The 23,565-nt window shown below is 34.5% G+C and overlaps 1 long non-coding RNA gene across 1 annotated transcript; it reads left to right on the top strand.

Moving 5' to 3' along the window:
• The first annotated feature begins 743 nt into the window (after positions 1-743).
• On the top strand, positions 744-9,771 carry LOC136035598 (uncharacterized). The gene is made up of 2 exons (XR_010619480.1): positions 744-869; positions 9,508-9,771. It is a non-coding gene; the product is annotated as an uncharacterized LOC136035598 (long non-coding RNA).
• The last annotated feature ends 13,794 nt before the right edge of the window (positions 9,772-23,565 follow it).

Below are 23,565 nucleotides of genomic sequence, written 5' to 3'. Positions count from 1 at the left end.
TGGGGGAGTTGGGGGGAGGGGTTCAGTGATTTGGCGAGTTCGGTGCTTCTGGACGTGCTAGGGCGATGAAAATTGGTAGGCGTTTCAGGGAGCTGCACAATTTGACTTGATAAAGCATTTTCCCAGATTCGACCATCTGCGGGGCTAAAGGGAGAGGAAAAATTAGGAAAAGTTAGGTATTTATAACTTACGAGTGGGTGATCGGATCTTAAGGAATTTTGATATTTAGAAGGACTTTGTGACTCAGAGCTCTTATTTTAAATCTTGACCGGCATTAAGCCTCTTATTTTCCTTTTTAAATCAATCTATTGATTCATACAATTTTGTTAGAGCTCATACCATATGATCTTTTGGCTCTTAGCTCTTCTCGCCTCGTCACAAGTGCCATGTGAGCTCTTAGCTCTTGTTTAAGTAACTTGATGTTTACTCGATTTTAATTGCTTGTTTTTCATTATTGCTGTTTTTGATATTCCCTTATTATGGTATTTTTATGGGGGATTAGCTTGACAAGCTACATTTTAACTCTTGCCCTCAGGGCAAGTAACTAATTTGCAATATTACATACTAACTTGATTGCCTTAAATCACTCTTGCAAGCAAAAAGGATGAATCCTGTAGATACTGGATATTAATGATGAGGGCTCAGCTTATTGGGCCAACCACGTAGTTGGAGAAAACATAGTTCTTTACCCAGCTATTAAAAGGTTTCTGGTAGAGCTTCAGGGAGGTGCTATTACGTTCTCTTGAAACATCAAAGCCAGCTGGATAATTTACAGAACTAATTAGTAGTGTCACAGGATCAGAGCTTAATTTTCTCTGGAAGTAATATTACTTGGCATTGTTTTTGTCTGGGGGATTTCCAGTGCTTTGGTGAGTTCGGTACTTCTGGACGTGCTAGGACAATGAAAATTGGTAGGCGTGTCAGGGACCTATACAAATTGACTTGATAACAGTCGTTGCCCCGGTTCGACTATCTGGGGGGGGGGGCTGGAGGGAGAAGAAAAATTGAAAGAAATGAGGTATTTTTAACTTATGAATGGGTGATCAGGAAATCATAAGTTTTAGTCAGAGACTGAAGCTTTTAGTTCTAAAGATTACAATGCAGTCATTTAATTTAGCTTACCTGCTCACAGGAGAGTAAGTAAGACGCACTAGACCGAGACAAAGGTCCAAACCGGCGGTGCTGATTGGCCCTTTCTCTCCGCTCACAGGAGAGGGAGAGAATCAGTTCAAGGTAGATTCAATGAAACCTGTACATAAAATTTAACCTACAAAATGGACAATACAGAGTGATTTAAGCTACATATTAACATATGCAGCGATCATCAGTAGGTTTTTTCTATTGAAAATCGATTACTGACTCATCAGTAGTGATTCTACTGATAATGATTGCTGTATATATGATAGAAATATCTGGACTTTTGTACCTGTTTTTTTTTCACTTTCTAAATAAAAAACTGTCTAAATATTAAGTTTAGTTGTACTTGAATAAAGACTAGATCCTGAGAAAATTTGCCAGATTTTCAAAAAAGAGGGAAAACCCCCTAGAAGTCATAAAATCTTAATGAAAATCATATCATCAGATCCAGCGTATTAGAGAATCCTGCTGTAAAGGTTTTTATGCTTCTATCTACAAAAATTGGGAATTCTGTTTTTGTTTTTTTTTTGAAGAAAGATCACAGATGTGTGTTTGTTTATTTTTCTCCCAAGGGGTGATTGTATCGATCCAGTGGTTCTAGAATGTCGAAAAGGGCTCATTCGAACGGGGATTAAAGTTTCTAGTTCTCTTTTTAAGTCACCAAAAAGATGGGAGGGAAACTAAGCTCCCTCCCACCCCTCCTTTTTTCTCAAAATCGTCCGATCAAAATTTTGACATAGCCATTTTGTTCAGTATAGTTGAAAGGCTGAGTAACTACGCCTTTGGAGATATTATGACACCCCACAGCCCCTGGAGAAAGGTCTTTTACATAACAAAATTTGCCCATTGTTTACGTATAATATTTGTTATTGGGAAGTATGTATACATTTTTTAGGCTAGGGGGGGCGGTCGTATGTTGATGGGATTTTCCACGGGGGTAAAAAAAAAAATCTCAAACGAGACTGCGGCCAGTAGAGAGGAAAGACTAAAATAACGCAGATATTTAATAAGCACAAGTCCCAAATACTTGATTGACCTAACCCGACTGAATCTGCTCTCTTTGGGAGAGTTGGGAGGGGGGGGGTTGTTAATTCGGAAAAATGAGAAAAATAGAGGTATTTTTAACTCAAGAACGGGTGACCGGATCTTAATGAAATTTGACATGTAGAAGGAACTCATGTCTTAGAGCTCTTATTTTAAATCCATACCAGATCTGGTGACATTGGGGAGAGTTGGAGGGGGGAACCTTAAATCTTGGAAAACGCTTAAGAGTCGAGAGATCGGGATGAAACTTCTCTGATACACTGAAACTGGTGGTGTGATTTTCGTTAATATTGTATGATTTTTAGGGGGTATTTCCCCCAATTTTCTGAAATGATGCAAATTTTCTCAGGCTCTTAACTTTTGATCGGTAAAACTAAACTTGATGAAGCTTATATATTTAAAATCAGCATTAAAATGTAATTATTTTGATGTAACTATTGATACCAAAATTCCGGTTTTAGAGTTTTGGTTACTATTGAGCAGGATTGCTCCTTACTACGGTTTGACATACAAACTGTTTGACATATATATATATATATATATATATATATATATATATATATATATATATATATATATATATATATATATATATATATATAATATGAAAAAAACTTCGTTTTCTTAAAGAGTTAAAGAGGCTGCGTCCCAAAGTCGAACCTTAAAACGTACAGGAATTAGAAGAGACAGTTGGGGGGCTGCCGCCCCCCCAAACCCCCAGCTTTTAAAGACTCTTTTGTACAGGTTTTTTGTTTTTTTGCTAACCCCCCGCTCTTGGCTTCGGAAAGGCCCTCTTTTAATTAACAAAAAATTTAAATGAATGAGTAATGGAATAACTTCGAAAAATGTTAAACACAAGAGGACAGGAGAACCATTGCGCCGAAACTAGTAATTAGTAACAATGAAGTCCCCCCACAAAAAAAAACCTGTACAAAAGAGTCTTTAAAAGCTGGGGGTTTGGGGGGCGGCAGCCCCCCAATTGCCTCTTCTAATTCCTGTACGTTTTAAGGTTCGACTTTGGGACGCAGCATCTTTAACTCTTTAAGAAAACGAAGTTTTTTTCATATTATTTCTGTACGTTTTTCTACAATCCATGGTGGATGTAATTTAATAATTCCTGTACTCCTCGTACAGGAATTAGGAGAGGAAGTAGGGTGGCTGCCGCCCCCCAACCCCCCTCCGCTTTTAAATCATTGTATAAAATAGAAAAAAAAATAGATAGAATGACCGAAATGTTTCTTTTGCTCATAAGAAGCTAATATTCTGTTATCTCTCAAATGATAAGCTGTCCAGGTGTTATCAAAATCTTTTTGATGTTGTGAAAAAAAACCGCCCGTAAGGGACTTGAACCCTTGACCAGAGGATTAAAAGTCCCACGCTCTACCGACTGATCACTTGCATGTGTGTAAATATAACTTCTCAATAACTTTTAAAAATTTCAAATTAACATGGGCTCTTATGGAGAGAAATGCGTTAATTAAGTAGCTAATGCGTGGTTTCTGGAAAACAGGGAAGGAGTTATCGGATCGAGCTGAAATTTCGCGGATAAGCTCCTGGGCCGTAGGGGACCTTAACTTGTGAATTTCAGCCTGATCGGACAACGTTAAAAGGGGGGGAGGTGGGGTTGTGGGGTCGAAACTTTCGGGGGCTTAAGATTTTCCTACGAAACTTTCCAAGAAAATTACTCGGAGAATTCCGCATCGAATGAGTCCTCGTACACCTAGATCCGATGTCGGCTGTGACCTGTAGGCGTCGAGAAAAAAAAGAAAATGAAATTTCAGTGTATGCGTGGTTTCTGGAAAACAGGGAAGGAGTTATCGGATCGAGCTGAAATTTCGCGAATAAGCTCCTGGGCCCTAGGGGACCTTAACTTGTGAATTTCAGCCCGATCGGACAACGTTAAAGGGGGGCTGGGGTTGACGGGTCGAAACTTTCGGCCAGATTTTCCCCATGAAGGAAAAGTTGGAGGGGGATGAAATTTGGCAGGTTTCTTAGTTGGAGCTCGGGCTACGAAATGCATCCCTCCCCATCCCTCTGCGACCACTGGAACCGAAGATCGCTTAACATTGTCGTGGGTCGCCTCTTTATAGAGGCACGAGTGTGCCTCCTTGATAAATTTTCTTCAGGGTTGATTGTATTGGTCCAATTGTCATATAAGATCAGAAAGGAGCTCTTTCAAATGGGAAACAAAGGTTCTAGTGCCCTTTATAAGTAACCAAAAAGATTAGAGGGCGCCTAGTCCACTCCCAAGCCCATTTTCTTCCTAAGGACATCCAAGAACAAGGTACTGAGGAGCTGACGAGCCTTCATATAAAAGTAAAGAGATTGAAAGATCTTATTCCAATTCTGGGGTATATTTATGGGATAAATTCTCTGGCGTTTTAAAAACGAAAAGAGAATAAGCATTTTCATTAAAAAAAATTTCCAACACCAGAAAGAGATATAAAAAGTGCTCTGAGACGTGTTATGGATATATCTTATGTAGAAAACAAATTAAAAGATAAACTTATTAGTCGTTAATTAGGCTCCATTGAAAATGGCATCGTTACAAGACTTCATTTCTGCTTGTCTTAATAAATCATAAACCAAAAAGATTTTGACATTTTTCCAAATGTAAAGTGCAATTATTGAATTTTTTTCTTTCTTTTTTTCTCTCCTTTTTTTAGTTTTTTTTATAGAAGATAATGTAACAGATAGACATAATACATGTTTATATATAAGATAATATAGAATACATAGATTTTGTCTTATTTGAATGACTCTGGTGTCTGTCTGAATCCCTGGAGTTAAATTCTTTACCATATGTTCGTCTTAATAAGTTAAATTTGAATTACAGTAAATCTTGCTTTTTATTGTATGGTAGGAGCTCAAATTATTACCCTTGGATAGACAGACTTAATATTGCTGATATGCGTATTTTAAGAATAAATTGTACAGAATATCTAGGAGTATTAATTGATGAATGTCTCAGTTTTAGAGAACATATAGATTATATTAGTCTTAAACTCGCTAGGAATGTTGGCATTTTAAGAAAGTTGAAGTACATTTTCCCAAGAGATATTTAAAGAACACTGTATTATTCCTTAATTAATCCTTATCTGCTATATTGTTGTAATGTTTGGGGTAGTACATTTCCTTCTCATCTCCATCATATTCGAGTTTAGCAGAATAAAGCGCTTCGAGTGTTATTTGGTGTAGGTTTTAAAGACTCGGTACAAAAGAGGTATATAGATTGCAAAATCTTGCCTTTAGCAGGACTTATTACTTTTTATCGAGGCCTGTTTATATATAAATATTTTCAAAATTGTTTACCAATATGTTTTAAAAGTATGTTTGAATTAGGAAGCGATATTCATACACATTCTACGAGACAGTCCGATATAATTCGTCGTCCGCTTTCTATTACCTGTAGATCTCAATTTTCTATTTGGCATCTAGGACCCCATGCATGGAATTGTTTACCTACGACTTTGAGAAACATGGATAATTTTCTTGAATTTCGGCGGGAATTAAAGCTATTTTGCCTTAATATTTATGGTTTTGATAGTTGAGTGGACCTCAAGTGGAGCCAAGATGTTGGTTTTGTTCTAGGCGATACTGGTCAAGGGGTTTTAGTTTCTTTTTGTTTTGTCTTTTTTGAAGTGTAATTCCGTGACGATTGAATTGCAGGATAATTGAATGTTTTTTTCTTTTCTTTTTCTTTTTTTTCCATTTCTTTTCTTTTTTCTTTTCTTCTTCTTTTCGTATTGTTTTTATTCGTAGGTGTATTGGGGTTATAAGCCTAAACAAGCTTTGCTTCGGGCTATTTGCTTGTTTTGTTTTGTTATTTATATTAATAAACCCATCTTTCTCTCTCTCTTAATGTAGAATACTTCCGAGAATGAATTTATTATTCATTAATCATTAGTTAGAATGAATAAATTTATTAGCTAGAATGAATTTATTATAAAGTGGTCGCGAAGGGATTAAAATATAATTTAGTGCCGTGTCAGGTTTTGTAATAAAAAGCGCGATAATAGTGAAGGAGAGGGGTTCTTTTGAAGGAAACATGAGAAAGAAATGACGCCATTCGATTCCCTATTACTCTTTTTCCAAAACATCATATTTGTTCTGTTATAAAAGCAAATCTTTTCTTCCCCCCCCCCCCACATCATAATAGTCCATATGGCGCTTTGGTTTATACAAAACTACATAAAACACTATCAATGAAATTCATAGTATATTGTATGCAACAGGTTTCTAAAAATCAAACTTGTATCTTTTTCAAACAGTTCATGGTTACGAACTGTAGTAAGGAAAGACCCGGCATAATAGTAACCGAAACTGTAAAAAAAACGGTATTTTGATACCAATAGTTACACCAAAAGAATCGCATTTAAATGCTGATTTTAAATATATAAGCTTCATCAAGAAATCATCAGGTTTTTTACTGTTTTAAAAAGTTGAGAGAAAGAGTCAAACTTTAGCGTAGAGAGCGGGGCGTTGAGGACGGAACAGCTTCATTCATATACGGAGTAATTTCTGTTCGTTTTAAGTTTTAATGTTGCTCCTTACTTTCAGTTACTTTCTGTCAGAAATTTAATTTCTGATAGAAATCTGGCTACTCCTCCGCTGAAAAATCCTTCCTCGCCAAGGACATATTCTGTAAACAATTTAATCGTGGTGAAAATTTACCCTGGACAATTACCTTTAACATCTCTATGCCTAAAATTAAGTAGGTAATGAGAAAGCAAGAAAAAAGAAGCGTTTCCTATAGGAATTCCTCCAAATTCTCCTGGTATAAAATTTTTCCTGAAAAATTCCCCCCTGAAAACTTCCTTCCCCATGAAAAATTATCCTTGTTGGGGGGGGGGCGGGGTTAAGTTTAATATTGGAGCATAATTCCCAATAACAAATACAATACATAAACAATTGGCGCTTTTGTAACTTAAAGACTTTTCCCCAGGGGCTATGGGGAAGGGGGTTGTTAATATCTCCAAAAGTAACATGAGTCATAGAATTACACAAACAATTAGTGTAAACACTAATTGCATCAGTGTTTTTTTTATGAGTGGCCATACCAGCTGACTTAATCCTTTTTTGATTATTTTGCTTTCTTTCTATAGTCAATTGGAGTTACAAACGCTGATTGACAAAGGTTTCTTCTTATTAATCAGGACTGGTCCTTGAAAAGAGGTGACTTTACCTTATTTTCATTGTACTATTTCGAGTTCAGCTCATATTGAGCATCTAGTGACATTGTGTTTAAGTTTTGACCTGTGCTGCAGTCTAATGAATCAATCTTGTTGCGTAACTATGGGGAATTCACTATCTTTAAAAAATTACATGGCCAAAAATTCAGGGACAGTACCCATATCATTGTTATTTGCTACAATATTAACACAGGCCTAGAATATCAATGAGATTTAGAGGCTATGCAAGATTAATTGCTATTTAATAGGCAGTTCTAAAGTTAGTATATTGTATCTACAATTTTCAAAATAAACACAAAAATGCTAAATAAAGTGGGTAGTCAAAAGAGCTTTGGATTACCAAGCTGCAACCCTATTTCAATAATAAACCCCAAGCTGGCTTTGCGGTCACACCTAGAAGGTTCCAGAGATCTCCAAAAGTCAAAGAGGCTGTTTTAAGAGTTGATGTTCATTCTTTTAGCGTAATCTCCCCACCCCCTGGAATTCCTGGAACTTCCACCCCGTGGGAATTCCTCTTCTCCCAGGCCGATCCCCACCCATATTTTTCCTGAATAATTCCAAAAACTATTTATTGCTGTAAAAGTAAATTTACCAATGCTTGTAAATTGGTTGTAAGTTTCCCGCTTTTTTTAGTCATCTGCTTGAGAATTCAAATATTCGACTGTAAGTAAAAAATTTGAACAAGATATGATTGTTTAGCCAACATGTTCTATGAAGAGTAGTTTTGTCGCATAAGTTCTTACTATTCAATTAATATTTTGTTGGATGTTCAAATAAATCAAAATTATATGTGAACATGAAGATTTTCAAAAAGGCGACAGTCGCATCTCAAGACTGGTTTACATTATTAAGTATACATATTAATTTGAAGCGTATTTTGTTTTCTGTTAAGCGCAAATTGTGTTCTGGTCTTGAGAAGGCACGGGGATTATCAGCCCTATTCATGTTAATTTTTGCTCATTTTGAGTTTGACCCACCTATTTATTCAATACAAAGAAAGATTTTTGTAGCTGCAAGTAAGGAGCGATATTAAAACAATCAGAAATTATTCCGTACATGAAAGGGGTTGTCCGCTTCTCAACACCTGGCTCTTTACGCTAAAGTTTGACTCTTTCTTACAACTCTACTTTTTAATTCAATAAAAACTTCAGCGTAAAGAGCGAGGCGTTGAGGAGGGGATAACCTCTTTCATATACGGAAGTCTTGATACGCGGAATGATATACTTGATGTACGGAATCATTAAAGCAAGTCTTGATTTTGGCTCACCGCACATAAATAATTCAAACTAAATTTGCATATTAATTTTTTTTCGGCTAAATGGTTTTTTCACAGTTTTGATCGGACGGTTTTGATAAAAAAAAGGGGGGGTGGAACACGAGGAGGCCAAAGTTTGTAACTTAGACCAAATTTTTTTGTCACTTAAGAAGGGCACTATAAATTTTAATTTCCGTTAGAATTAGTCCTCTTGCGACATTGTAGGGCCACTGGGATGATACAATCACCCCTGAAATGGCCACTGGGTCGATACAATCACCCCCGAAATGGCCACTGGGTCGATACAATCACCCCTGGAAAAAAACAACAACAAATAAACACCCATCCGTGATCTGTCTTCTGGCAAAAAAAAATACATTACTCCTGATTTTTGTAGATAGGAGCTTGAAACTCCTGCAGTGGGGTTCTGTGATATGCTTAATTTGATGGTGTGATTTTTGTTAACATTTAATGACTTAAGAAGTGTTCCCAGCTATTTTCTAACATAAGGCTCACTTTTCAGTGACTTTTTCACTTTTCAGTAATTTTTTCAGGCTCGTAACTTTTGATGGGTAAGACTGAACTTGATAAAAATCAGCATACAAATATAATTCTTTTGACGTAACTATTACTATTAAAACTCCATTTTTTAGAGTTTCGGTTACCACTGAGGCAGGTCGCTGCTTATTACAGTTCCTTACCACAAACTGTTTGATTGTAATTTCTGTTTGTTTTGAGTTTCATTTATTCTTTTCGTCATCATTTATTCTTTTCGTCATCATTTATTCTTTTTATTGGTCTATTCTTTATTAGACGTTAGTTATTCTTTTTTTGAACTCTTCGCTTCAAGATTTTCATTTTTTTTTTGTTCTCTTTCAGATCACTGTCAATTAACTGTTATTCTGTGATTTGAGTTATAGATGGTGCTTAAACACAATCACAGGATAAGAGTATAGACTACTTTGGATTCAACTTCATCACAATGCCCCTACAGATGCTCTATGCACAATGCTCCAGTATATTCTGCTTCTTTTATGGCCTCTGCCAAGGAACCACTTTCTGAGTCAACAAACAACATGTTATGGCCATTTTTTATTGACATTTTATTATTAATTATTTTTTATTAAACATTTTCATAAATTATTTTAATTTGATTGATTTTCTGTTTTGAAAGGACATTAAATTTGTATATACAGTGCTTTTATGTTGGCGATAGCCCCTGGTTGACGAATAAGCGTTCAAAGTTGTAAAATTCGGGTTGTTTTAATGGGTATTTCTAGCTTCCTTTTAGAAGACGTGTACCAATTTTTGAGAAGGAAACACTATTGAAAATATAATAGATAAATATCAACTATTTTTTAGATGAACTACACAGAAAGTTAGTGGAGAACTAGGAGTGTCTTGTAGCATGCCCTTGAACTCTGCTAAAAAAAAAAAAAAAAGACCATTAAAACATATTGGTGGGATTTTGGCATCAAAGAATTAGACCTTTTTAATGATCAAAAATGGGGTCAAACAAATATGTTTTCATATCAATAATTAGTCTCAGAATGGGCGAGAGTAATGCAGCAGAGGACCCTATAAATTATTGGATCCAATAAACTTGTCATCTATTAGGGTAAGAGTCAATTAATATTATTTCTTTTAGAAATAAACATTTTTTTTCAAAATGTATAGTTTTCAAAATCAGTCCGTTGATTTTTGAATTGAAAAAAGGGAATAGTTGTGGGAAAAGTCAAATTCATGGCCAATTGTAGAAAAAGCCAAGACAGATTGTCCAATTAAGTGGGCATCAAGTCAAGGTTAATTTTACCCCTTTGATTGCCGATGTTACTGTCTCCCATTTATGCTACACCTCTCCGTGCATGCATGTCACTCCACAATGCCGAACAATCTAGGGTCAACTTGTTGAGGGTCTCCCTTGGGAACACACGCGGAGTGAGTCAAGCAATTGATTACCGCCAGAGTAACAGTCATTAGCGTCGCTAATAATTGTAATTAAGGTGCTTACAAAGCTACCTGTAGTGCCTGTATACTGTGCTTGAATAAAATTGGTTTTGAATCAATGCCGAAAACTCTAAGGTTTGCACTTCCATGGATGTCAATTCAGAAACAAAAGAGAAGTATGTATCTGCTTATCTCCTTGAGAAGACTCCCTTGATTAAATTGAAAGAGTGAGAATTTGTTAGATTTGGAGAAAGTCCAGGGGTATAAAGTTGATTAGACATAGAATTAAGATATATATATATATATATATATATATATATATATATATATATATATATATATATATATATATATATATATATATATATATATATATATATATATATATATATATATATATATATATATATATATATATATATATATATATATATATGTGTGTGTGTGTGTAGTGAAATTTATTTCTTTTCTCAGCCCTATACATCAGTCATTAACACAGACGGATAAAGAATTAATATTTTGGTGCACCAATGAAACTTTGGTTTTAATAGGCCTATTGGTGTTTTGCCCCTTCATTTCAGTAATTATGGCGACTTTTGAACTTCCAGTAAGTGTATTTGCCGCTCCTATAACCACCCCTGGATCTACCCTATCTCATAAAAAAATAAGGTTTTTGAATTGTTAAAAACAATCTAGAGAAAGTGGAGGCACCTGAAGAAGTTACAGAAAGTTGGTGGAGTTAGAGATGTAATAATTGCTACTATTTATTATATTATTAGGTACCTGTCTATTATTCAGAACACGCCCAATAAGTGAAGTTAGGTATCTTCTATCACGATGCGTTCCTTCTCGTAATTTTGATGTTGTGTCCATTAACGCACTGTTTGGTTATGGGCAACAACCCTTATCCTGGAAAAATATAATTGCCTCTTTTTCAGTCTTTGGCAAATCCCTAATGTTCATTTCAAAATCCATAATCAGGCAGTCTCTTCTATCACAATGCGTAGCAAACTAATCTTATTTTTGTCTTTGTGGCTGTGAAACCAGATTTTGTCATAAAATGGACCTGCATCGTAGTTTGTTCCCATGATTTCCTAGGGTATTTCGGATTTATATTTAACCCCCTTCCCGTCATCTCCCCAATGTTCAAATAAAATTCTCTTGTGCCAAGACTTAAAAATAATAAAACAAAAATTTCGTTCTTTTTTTTTTACTCTAAACGCAAGGCAATCCAGGTGTAACCGGTAAGCCTAAGATTAGTATACAACTTGCTACTAAAATTATTTTAGACTTCATTACACCGTCTGAGAAGGATTTGTCTTTACGGGACACTTCAAACAGAAAAAAACAGAGCTATAAAAATAACTTATTTCTTTTAAGGTTGTCAAAGTGCCAAATTCCCAAAAAAAATTTCTAGTGCCTTCCACACTTGTTGATATCAGTAAAAAAATTTGAAAAATCTTGGAAAGTTTATATGAATAAAATTGAATTGTAGAAAATCTGGCCTTATTAACCTAGCGTTTTTATTTTTGATTGAAAAGGTGACTAAAGCTTTATACAAGCTAATTGTATAATGTTTGAATTGTCCAATATCGATCTCTGTCAATTATTGTTATTACTGACCTGCGACACGCTGTTTATCTTAGGCCGTCTTATATCCGGCCGGTAAGCTAATTGTATAATGTTTGGATTGTCCAATATCGATCTCTGTCAATTATTGTTATTACTGACCTGCGACACACTGTTTATCTTAGGCCGTCTTATATCCGGCCGGTAAGCTAATTGTATAATGTTGGGATTGTCCAATATCGATCTCTGTCAATTATTGTTATTACTGACCTGCGACACACTGTTTATCTTAGGCCGTCTTATATCCGGCCGGTAAGCTAATTGTATAATGTTTGAATTGTCCAATATCGATCTCTGTCAATTATTGTTATTACTGACCTGCGACACACTGTTTATCTTAGGCCGTCTTATATCCGGCCGGTAAGCTAATTGTATAATGTTTGAATTGTCCAATATCGATCTCTGTCAATTATTGTTATTACTGACGTGCGACACACTGTTTATCTTAGGCCGTCTTATATCCGGCCGGTAAGCTAATTGTATAATGTTTGAATTGTCCAATATCGATCTCTGTCAATTATTGTTATTACTGACCTGCGACACACTGTTTATCTTAGGCCGTCTTATATCCGGCCGGTAAGCTAATTGTATAATGTTTGAATTGTCCAATATCGATCTCTGTCAATTATTGTTATTACTGACCTGCGACACACTGTTTATCTTAGGCCGTCTTATATCCGGCCGGTAAGCTAATTGTAAAATGTTTGAATTGTCCAATATCGATCTCTGTCAATTATTGTTATTACTGACCTGCGACACACTGTTTATCTTAGGCCGTCTTATATCCGGCCGGTAAGCTAATTGTATAATGTTTGAATTGTCCAATATCGATCTCTGTCAATTATTGTTATTACTGACCTGCGACACTTTGTTTATCTTAGGCCGTCTTATATCCGGCCGGTAAGCTAATTGTATAATGTTTGAATTGTCCAATATCGGTCTCTGTCAATTATTGTTATTACTGACCTGCGACACACTGTTTATCTTAGGCCGTCTTATATCCTCTTGGGTAGTGTGGTTGACAGCTGAGTGGTGAAGCATGTTTGGAGATTATGGGCTCGCTTCTGTGGTAGAGAATCAGAATTTACATCGTGGGGCTGACCATTAGATAAGAAAAGGATTAAATATTTCTCATTAGGTACTTGTTCTACGTACAAACTTACACCTTCAATACAGCACTCCAGCAGGTAAGTTTTCTACCCAAGGACAGTACAATTAAAACAGTCAATGGGATAGGCTCCAAACAAAGCGAAGCTCTGACTTGCATGCACAAAAAATTTTACGTTTTTTTTTCTAAGACTGGTGTGCCCGTCTCAAGCTTTGTTCGTTGGGAGTCCGAAAGTAGCTGGTTTTCCTTTCATTTAGTTTAAATCCTCAGAATACAAATACTTGATAAGTATTCTCTAAGACTTGATAAGGAGACAAAAGAGCGATTTGAAACCTAGCGTTATCAGTTCAATACTAATAATTACGCGTTTGTATCAACATAGATCATTAGAATGTTATAATTGCTTTGGACTTATATTTAAATGGTTTTCATTTTCTTTGGAAGCGTGTCAGAAGCTGAAGATTACCTTATCTTAGGATTAAAAAAAAATCTTGATTTCCCTCTATCTATCCATGCTTTTAGAATTATTCCCCAAATTTTAGGATTAATGGCCCAAACAGCTTAAGTAATGAGTCACAAATGAAGTAACGAGTAGTAGCTGAAGTAGTGAGTCAAAACCTCAAGGAACAACCACTCCAGAAACAATATTTAGGGGAGAGCCAGTAGTGGTTCTAGGCCTGGGCTTGAGAGGGAAGCTGCCCTCCCACATATGGTTTTTTGACATTAAGCTCTGTTTATTTTATATTTTTACGGGTTTAACTCCCTCCCCCAGATTATGAGTCCTAAAACTGTTACTGGGATATTCCTAGGGGGACGCCATCTTTGATGTTGAAGATTTATGAAAATATCTAGAAATTTTTTTTGTAAGAATTTCTTGTATATGTTGAGCTATGTTTCATTACTTAATTAAATAATTAGAACCAAAGACAACTTTTTTGAGGAATTTTTATTTAGCCATATGGTTAGTTAAATAATTCAAGTTAGTAATAAATCTTCTTTGCCCTTTTAAAATATTTTTTGTTTTGTTTTTTATTTACGTTTTGTATTACTTTTGCAACTAGAATTATGTCTGTTGACAAGTTCCATCAATCATTACCCCCCTCCTTTTACTGCCCCAAAATCAAGCTTTAAGTATTCGAACCTCTTCCCCCTCCAAAACTAGATTTTTGACGATATGCAAGGGCCTCAAAAGTGATTCAGGCATCACACCTTTCTCAAGTTCTGAATGGCCGTGGGGCAATGGAGATCATGCGGCAATGGAGTTATAGCGTATGTTGTCGGTGATTCTTTTAATCGCTCAACTGTGTGGTAATGGATGTCTAATTTAAGGGGCGTACCCAATGTTTGGATATGATGACAATAATTTCCTACGGCCGGTTATGTGTGAGGAGTATACTGGTAAAAATTTAGATTTCAGAGAGACCGCTCTCATCCTATTCACATTTCTAATAACAACAATAAAAGGCTGGTACCGTTCTTTTTTGTTTCATGCTTTTCTTACCTTTTCTTTATTTACGATTTTTTCTCTTTGCATTTCCTTTGTTGTATTATCTCGTTTATCATTATCCTATTATCTTTATTAAAAAGTGAACGGCTTTGGCTGAGGCAGAGCGAAAACTCTGTAAGTAAACTTTTGCAATTTTTGGCAGAAGCGGGCGCCAAATTAAAAAAGAAGTTTAAATTAGAAGTTTCAATATGTTAGAAAATTTTCTCCAGTTTGTAGCTTTTGATCAATTATACAAATGGACGAGGATTATCAGTTTAATATAAATTTATAACAAGTCTTATATATAATAAAATATAATATACGTAAGTCTTAATAATTTTGATTTATTAAAGTTAACAAAGTGAAAGCATTTTAAATGTATTTTGTTTGCAGTAAAGTGAAAATTATGTTCCGGTCTTGAAAAAGTTCCTAAGATATTGCTGACTCGACCTTTTGACAACATGCATGCAAACGATGTGCTGAAATTTTGTTCTTTTTACCTCCTCAAAATTCCCTGCAAATTTCACCTTCATACCCTTAGTCATACTTGTAATAGTACTTAGTCATACTTGTAATAGTAGTAACAATAGTAGTAGCACTAGTACTCTTAGCTGCAGTAGTAATAACATATTGCCTTTTGGTTAGTTGAACAGCCGTCTTAACAAGTCCTTTGTGTTTTAACTTAATTCAATTAGTCGTTGCTAGGACATTGCCGATATGTCCTTTTGATAACCTGTATATTCATATACTTTGTAAATTTTCATCTTACTGCTCTTAGCCTTAGCTAAATTAAAAAAAAAAAAAAATTTAAACTGAAAATTATTAGCAGCATTAAAACTCAAAACGGAAACAAAATATTCTGTATATTAAGATTGTGCCCTTCCTCAATACTTTGCTCTTTATGCTAATGCTTTTAGTGCTTTTAATAGAGCTTCCTTAATTTTAATACAGTGTTTATATAACAAATAAACACGCATCCGTGATCTGTCTTCTGGCAAAAATAGCAAAATTCCAAGTTTTTACAGATAGGAGCTTGGAACTTCTACAGCAGGGTTCTCTGGTACACTCAATCTGATCGTGTGGTTTTCATTAAGATTCCTTGAATTTATGGTATTCCCCCCAATTTCAGAAATTGGTTGAATTTTGTTAGGCCCGTAACTTTTGATTCTTTTGATGTACTTATATGATGTACCTATGACCAGGTTTTTTAGAATTTCGGTTACTATTTTAATCTTCCAGTTAAATTTTTTTTTTCAATTTCTGATTGTTAATCAGATCATACCGGAAAATCCGGCTCCCTCAAGGTGGTTTCAGGCACCATCCCGTCAAAACAATTGCTGATTCCAAATATTTACATTTCATTTAATGCTACCCATCAAAACTAACGAGCCTTTGAAAATTTTCATGAATTTCGAAAAAGGGGCGAAACACCACTGAAAAGTCAAAAAATCTATTGAGAATCGCACTGTCAGATTCAGCGCATCGGAGAAACCTATTGTAGAGGTGTTACGCTCCCATCTTAAAAACACGGAGATTTGTTTGTTTTTTTTTGGTTTTTTTTTTGCTAGAAGAAAGATAACAGAAGAAAATTGATTTATTTGTTGTTGTTGTTTTCAAGAATGATCGTATCGAACGTCAGGCACCTCAAGGTGGTACGTATACTAAAGTATGCGTATACTATATACTGAACAATACTAAACTATGTATGTATACTATATAAACTAAACTAAAGTATACGTAATAATTTCTGTCCCTTTTAAGTTGTGATGCTGCTCCTTACTTTCAGTTAAAAAAAAAATGATTCCAAGTTCTGCAACATGATTCCATTTTTGCTGAAAATTCCACCCAGAAACTTTCTTGCGGAGGATCTTAGGTGAAAAATGTTTCTTGCACGCTTTCATTTAAAAAAGACTAATTTCTGATTGTTTTAAAGATAATGTCGGTAATCCTTTCCGTGTTTCCCAACAAAAAGCCAGCCAAAGCGTATTTCCCAGCAAAGTTCTTTTTGGGGGGGAGGGGTAAAAAAGAAACTTTAATAATTTCTGAGACCACACAGGCTAATCATAACAAAACATAAAATCGCAAAGAAAAGAAGAAAACGAGGGCAATAAACATCCAGTGAAAAAATTGAAAAACTATGCAAATATTTCAGTCAAAACCTCCTCTTGACCGTCCTCGGTGCAGAATAAAACTGATAAAATACAAAAAAACAACCTAAAACTAAAATAGGATGACCCTTTCTGAGTAACAGTGAAAGGGTGAAGCTAACCTTTGCCAAATAGGTTACGTTGGAAATTATTCCGTATAAGAAAGGGGCTATCCCCTCCCCAATGCTCCGTTCTTTACGCTAAAGTGTTTTTATTGTTTTAAAAGTAAAGCTGTGAGAATGCGTCAAACTTTAGCGTAAAGAGCGGAGCATTGAGGAGGGGACAGCCACTTTCATATACAGAATAATTTCCAATTGTTAATTTATTGGAACTTTTATTCGAACTAATTAACATATACAGAAGTGTTTTATGTTTTCAAAAGTTGAGTTGTGAGAAAGAGTCAAACTTTAGCGTAAACAGCGGGGCGTTGAGGAGGGGACAGCCCCTTTCATATACAAAATAATTTCTGTTCGTTTTAAGTTTTAATGTCGCTCCTTACTTTCAGTTTAAAAAAACTTGTTTTTTTCATTTAATTCTGAATTGAAGGCTTTGTAGAACCATAAATTGCAAGTAACTGAAAAACTAAACATATTTATCAAAAGTGTTTTATTAATACTAGACAAATAACATGAGAATCTTTTTCTTTCAATATGAGATTTTAATATGCGAGGCCTGGGGGGATATTTCCAGGGAAACGAGTAAAAAAACAAGAATTGTGTTTTTCATTCGGTATAGATTGCTCTGGCTATTACAGGTTAACTCTGACCATTTTTCTCGTTTTCTAGAACGTGATTTTGCCTATTCCTACGCATAAGCTTTTTTAATATATCACTTTATTTTTGCGCTTCAACGACTGCAATGAACCGTTTATGTGTAAACATTTTAACAATCTTCTGCATCCGCTATGTTTGAGCCCTTTTGCGTTAAAAGAATCGTATTAATGGAGAATATAAAACACCCATATACAAAAACACGATGCACCTGATGGGTTTGTCGGTTCTATCATTCCTAAGTGTTAAGCCAAAAAACGTGGGGGCAATAGCATTATTTCAAACTGGGTGAATCTACTTTGTTTTCTTTAGGAAAGAAAATAAAAGATAAAATATTGATTTTAGCTTACGAAATGTTAATGACATATTTGCAGAGGTCTTGATAATGTAATTATTAAAACTTTAAGAGCTTACATCTATTAAAACCAAAATATTACGCGCAAAAAAATTGAAAATAGTCTGCATGATTATTTGAGTAGGATTTCATTTTTTTAAATTGAAAAATGATCATATGAATATATCGTTGGTCGGAAGGAATAAACAAAACAGAATCAGCTAAGGCTTATAATACGATAGAAATCTATAGGCATAAATGCTAATTCTAGAAGTACATCCATACTACTATTTTCAGTCATCACTGCTAATTTCTGTATAGTAGTAAGTCAAAAGGTAATTAAAAAAAGTTACATGTCAATTAATGATAATTATCCCACTTTCACTTTTGAGTTCAAACTACCCAATGAACCCATGAATCAGAGCAATTGGTTAAATGTGATGTGTATGCTCTGTTGATTTTAATGAATGCCTTCTGAGCAATGGCAATCACACTGTTTTTCACCTCAAGATTAAACTTGTTTTAAAAGATTCTTTGGCTATAGGAAGAGTTTGGTGAAACAAATTTGGTTGAATAGTGATTCTTGTAAGTGAATATTAAATATAGAGTGAAGCAAATTAGTCCATGAGCCCCACAGGCAGCAGGGTGAGGTCTGTATTCTATGTTTATTGTATAACTTTTTGGCCTGAAGCCTGAAAAAGAAAACAAAAACTAGGTCATAAATATGAACTAACAATTCAACCTATCAGAATAGAAACTTCAACCTGCTGCCTACAGGGCTCATGGACTAATTTGCTTCACTATAGGTAATATTCACTCGCAAGAATTACTATTCAACCAAATTTGTTTCAACAAAGTCTCCCCATAGCCAAAGAATCTTTTAAAACAAGTTTAATCTTGAGGTGAAAAACTGTGTAATTGCTTTTGCTTCAGAAGGCATTCCTTAAAATCAACAGAGCATAAACATCATATTTAACTTATTGCTCTGATTCATGGGCTTGTTGGATTGTTTGAACTCAAAATAAAAAGTGGGATAATTACCATTAATGGATACATAAGTTTTTTAATTATCTTTTGACTTACTACTGTACAGAAATTAGCAGTGATGATTGGAAATAGTATTTAAAATATAATTTCATTGATATTGTACAACCCCAACATTTCCCTCAGCTTCAAAACCCTTCCTACTCTATGCATTTTTAGTTTGTTGAAGAGGGATTTTAGAAAACTAAAAGATGGATTTTAGAAAGCTATAAAATTGATGTGCTTCTAGAGTAAGCTTTTCTAAGTGTTCTAAACTGAACATTTACCAGGGGCTAGGTTGGGAAAATGAAACTTTCAGGAATGGGTCTACAGACTATAATATGCTGTAGGAAGGCTTTTGGTACACCTATCTTCTCTCATTACCCCTCTAGAGGGCAGTGACCTTTAAAATCCTTGTGTTATGAAAATGAAACCTTGTAAAATAGAATTTCTTCTGAAATGAAATAAAAATCCAATAATGTAGCTTAAAATCCTTCTCGAATAATAGGAATTGAATTTCAGAGTCAAAACTAGAGAAAAAATAACTAACAACTGAAAATTAAGGTAAATGCTGTTTTTTGAAAATCACAATAGGTAGGCTACAGACCTGTCAAGTAAGGAAATTTCTAAGACTTTGAAATCAGAAGAGGGTTAACATAGAAGCTTGGCAATACCTTCCCATAGTATGCATGTTTGACCTGGATTCATCCTTGAAAGTTTCTTTTTCCTAACCTAATCCATTTCCAAGATAGCAAAAAGTAGCTAAACCAGAATTTCACCAAAGATAGCATACCATTTGATGCCTTTTTTCATGCTATCCTAAATATAATAATCATTTTAAGAATTTAATTTTGAACTAACATTTGTAACCTTACCCTTACATATAGCCTATCTATATATATAAAAATGTATTGTATATTTCCCATGATTATTAATTTTGTCACCAATTCAATTTACAGGTAAACCAAAGTTCATTTCCTACAGGTATTCTTGTTATGTTCTGATTCTAAAGGTATGAATATTTCTTAGCCATTTCATTAGTGAGTTAATCAGAAAGTTTACCATATATTTTGACTATAGGAGAGAAGGGGACCATGGAGGCAAAACCAAATCTTTGATTTTTGGCCTTATTATGTTCAGTTTTTTGCACACAAAAATTCATTTGTAGATGGTTTCCATATTGCACAAAATAGGCATAAATTCCAAATCAGTTTGAAAAGCCAGATAATTTTGAACAACCTCTGAAGTTTTTTAGCTCTTCCTGGAAATTAGAACATAGCAGGTTGGTACAGTAGATTTTCACTAATTAAAACAGCTATAATTCTGTAGTCTTGCAGGTGTGTACAGGGGATTTGATCTAACTAGAATATATCAAGGAGTGTAATAGAAGTTTTACAAATAAGGCCAAAAAAGCACATAACATCTTATTAATTACTGTTACCCAAATGTAGTTGAATGCCCCTGGTTCTTACAGAAATATCTCATTAAAAAAAAAAAAAAAAAAAAAAAAAAAAAAAAAAAAAAAAAAAAAAAAAAAAAAAAATCCTGCAATAGTGCTCAATTAACTGTCTTAGGTAACACCTAATCCACTGGAAATACAACAATACGCTCCAAAACGTAGCTAAAAAATCAGTAAAAATAGCTCTCTCAGCTTGGATTTTAATTTTTGTTGAACCCTTTTTGTTTTCCCCAATTAATCATTCAATCTTAAGCTTTTGAAAGACTGCTATGGTACTTAATATGCTAACAGAAAGATACAATTCAATTCCAGAAGAACAAAAAATCTTAATATCTTGAATTCTTTCATAGGGAGAAGAAATGGAATAATTACCTCTATGATATGGAGCAAAACAACTGCATAAGATTGGTTATTGGCTTAGTTTTAATTTTTGTGGAAGATTTTTTCCCAAAAAATCATTCAGTTTTAAGTTTTTTTTTAAAAATACTGTTATGCTTAACATCTTGAAAGAAATATAAGATTCAGTTCCAGAGTGGAAAAAGTCACTTGTATCTTAAATCTACTTTTGCAGTAACTAGAAATGGAATAATTAGCTCTATAATATGGAGCTAAACAATCCTATAAAAATGGCTTTCTTGACTTAGTTTTCGATTTTTGCTGGATATTTTTTTTGTTCCCCAATGAACCATACAATTTGACATTATGTATGATTACTTAGACTTTATGTAATTAATATCTCTTTAAAAGTACAAAATTATGTTTGAGAATAAAACAATAAAAACAGAAAATAAAAATTTATTATTTTATAATAATAATTTTTTAATTAATTATTAATTAATTAAAATAAAATTAATTATTTAATATAAATAAATAAATTATTTAATATAAAATAAAAATTAATTATAATATAAATAAAATTAATTATTTTATTGTTTTATAAAACAATAAAAACAGATAATAAAAACAAAAAAAACAGTGCTAATTCAAAGCAATTTATTACCAACAGGAACAGTCCATGTAGAAGATGGATTCACCTCGTCAAGGCAATCTAACTGGGAATCCAAGAAAAATAAAGGACACAGCTGTAGAATTGTATACCATATCTACTTTATGGAAAAATCATAGAGATGAAGGAATTGAACTGATTAGGCAAATTACTGAGCTCAAACTTCAGTGGTAAGTATTTTCGAAGATCACACTGCCTTTCCATGACGTACATATAACAGTTCAGATATGGTTAAATCCTTTTATTAGACAGTGAAAACAATGACAAAATATCCGGATATTTTAATCACAAACACAGTGATCGAAATATCCAGAGATTCTGACATTATTTTCACTGTCTAATAAAAGGATTTATCCCTGTTTGAACTGGTATTATTAAAAAAGACTTTCCGAAAAAGAAGTTTTTTAAAGAAAATAGTTTTTCATTTATACTTTCATTTCCTTTTGATGTCAAAAGAAGGGGGCATCAGGATTTTAGAAATGCCTAAGTGGAGCATTGCTGGAATTGACAGGGAGCCTATGATCAGAGGCAACGCTATAGCATTGCCTATAGTAAAGGTCATATGGCTCCAATGTTTAATTTTTTTTCCAGCGGGAGTTCATATGGGAGGAGTCGTTATGTAAAATTATAAAGAGGCTCATTCAATTGGAAATCGAGAGTTCTAGTGTCCTTTCTAAGAGTCAAATGGGATCAGCATGCAACTAGCGCCCCCTGCCCTTTTTTCCCAAATACATCCAATAAAAATTTTGAGGTAGCTATTTTGTTAAAAATAGTTCAAAGACCATATAACATGACCTCCAGGTCAATACAATCCCCCAGGGCCCAGGGGAAGGCGGTGTAAGCTATGCCCTGGAGGAAAATTTGGTTCTTATAGAAGGAATGCTTGTATAAACTTCAAATAGGGCTTATTTGATTGGAAATTAAAAGTTCTAGTTTACTTTTTTAGATTCAAGAGATATCAATCAATCAATCTGTTTATTCAACTAATAAAGTTACTATAAAAACACTTCAACATAGACTCCCCATATAAGGAAAAAAACCATATCAGAGGGCAACTGCCCCCCCCCCCCTCCAACGTCTTTTTTCTCCAAATGTTTCAGATAAAAATAGTTCAAGTGTCAGATAACAAAAACTCCCGTGTTGACACAGCCTCCCAGGGCCTAGGGTCAGGCGTTTTAAGTTCTGCACTGTGGGTATATAAGGTTTTTATGGAAAGGAAGCTCGTATAAACTTCAGAGAGAGAGCTTCTTTGATTGGAAATTGAAAGTTCTAGTTCACTTTTTCAGAGTCAGAAGTGATCAGACAGCAGGTAGCCCTCTCCCAAGCCCCCTTTCCCCCAAATATGTCAGAAAAAATTTGAGAAAGCTATTTTGTTAAAAAGTATTCAAAGATTAGATAGCAAAGTTTCTGGTTTCGAAACAACCCTCCAGGGCACGAGAGTTGGCGTTGTAAATTATTCTCTTGGGGTGTATATGGTTGTTATGAAAGGGATGCTTGTATAAATTACAGAGAGGGCTCATTTGATTTGAAATTGAAAGTTCTAGTTCACTTTTTAAGAATAAAAAAAGATCCATGGGCAACCTGCCCCCTCACACCTTTTTTTTTCTCTAAACCCATCAAACAAAAATTTTCAGATAGCTATGTGAAAGTTCTAGTTCACTTTTCAAGAGTCAAAAGAGATTGGAGGGCAACTAGCCCCGCCCCTCTCACGCCCTTCTCCCCCAAATGCATCGGATACAAGTTTGAGTTAGCTATTTTTTTTAAAAATAGTTCAAAAGTCAGTTAATAAAACTCTGGTGTCGACACAGCCCCAGGGCCCGGGGACATGCATTGTAAGTTATACCCTTGGGCATATATGGTTCTTATGAAAGTGATGCTTGTATAAACTTCAGAGAGGGCTCATTTGATTGGAAATCGAAAGTTCTAGTTCACTTTTTACGAGCCAAAAGTGATCAGAGGGCAGCTATCCTCCCCTCCCGCGCTTTTTTTCCCAAATGCATGACATTAAAACTGTGAGATAGCCACTTT

This window comes from Artemia franciscana, chromosome 14 (assembly GCF_032884065.1).
Source record: "Artemia franciscana chromosome 14, ASM3288406v1, whole genome shotgun sequence".
NCBI classification, from domain to species: Eukaryota; Metazoa; Arthropoda; class Branchiopoda; order Anostraca; family Artemiidae; genus Artemia; species Artemia franciscana.
This window is presented reverse-complemented; position numbering and strand designations above follow the sequence as displayed.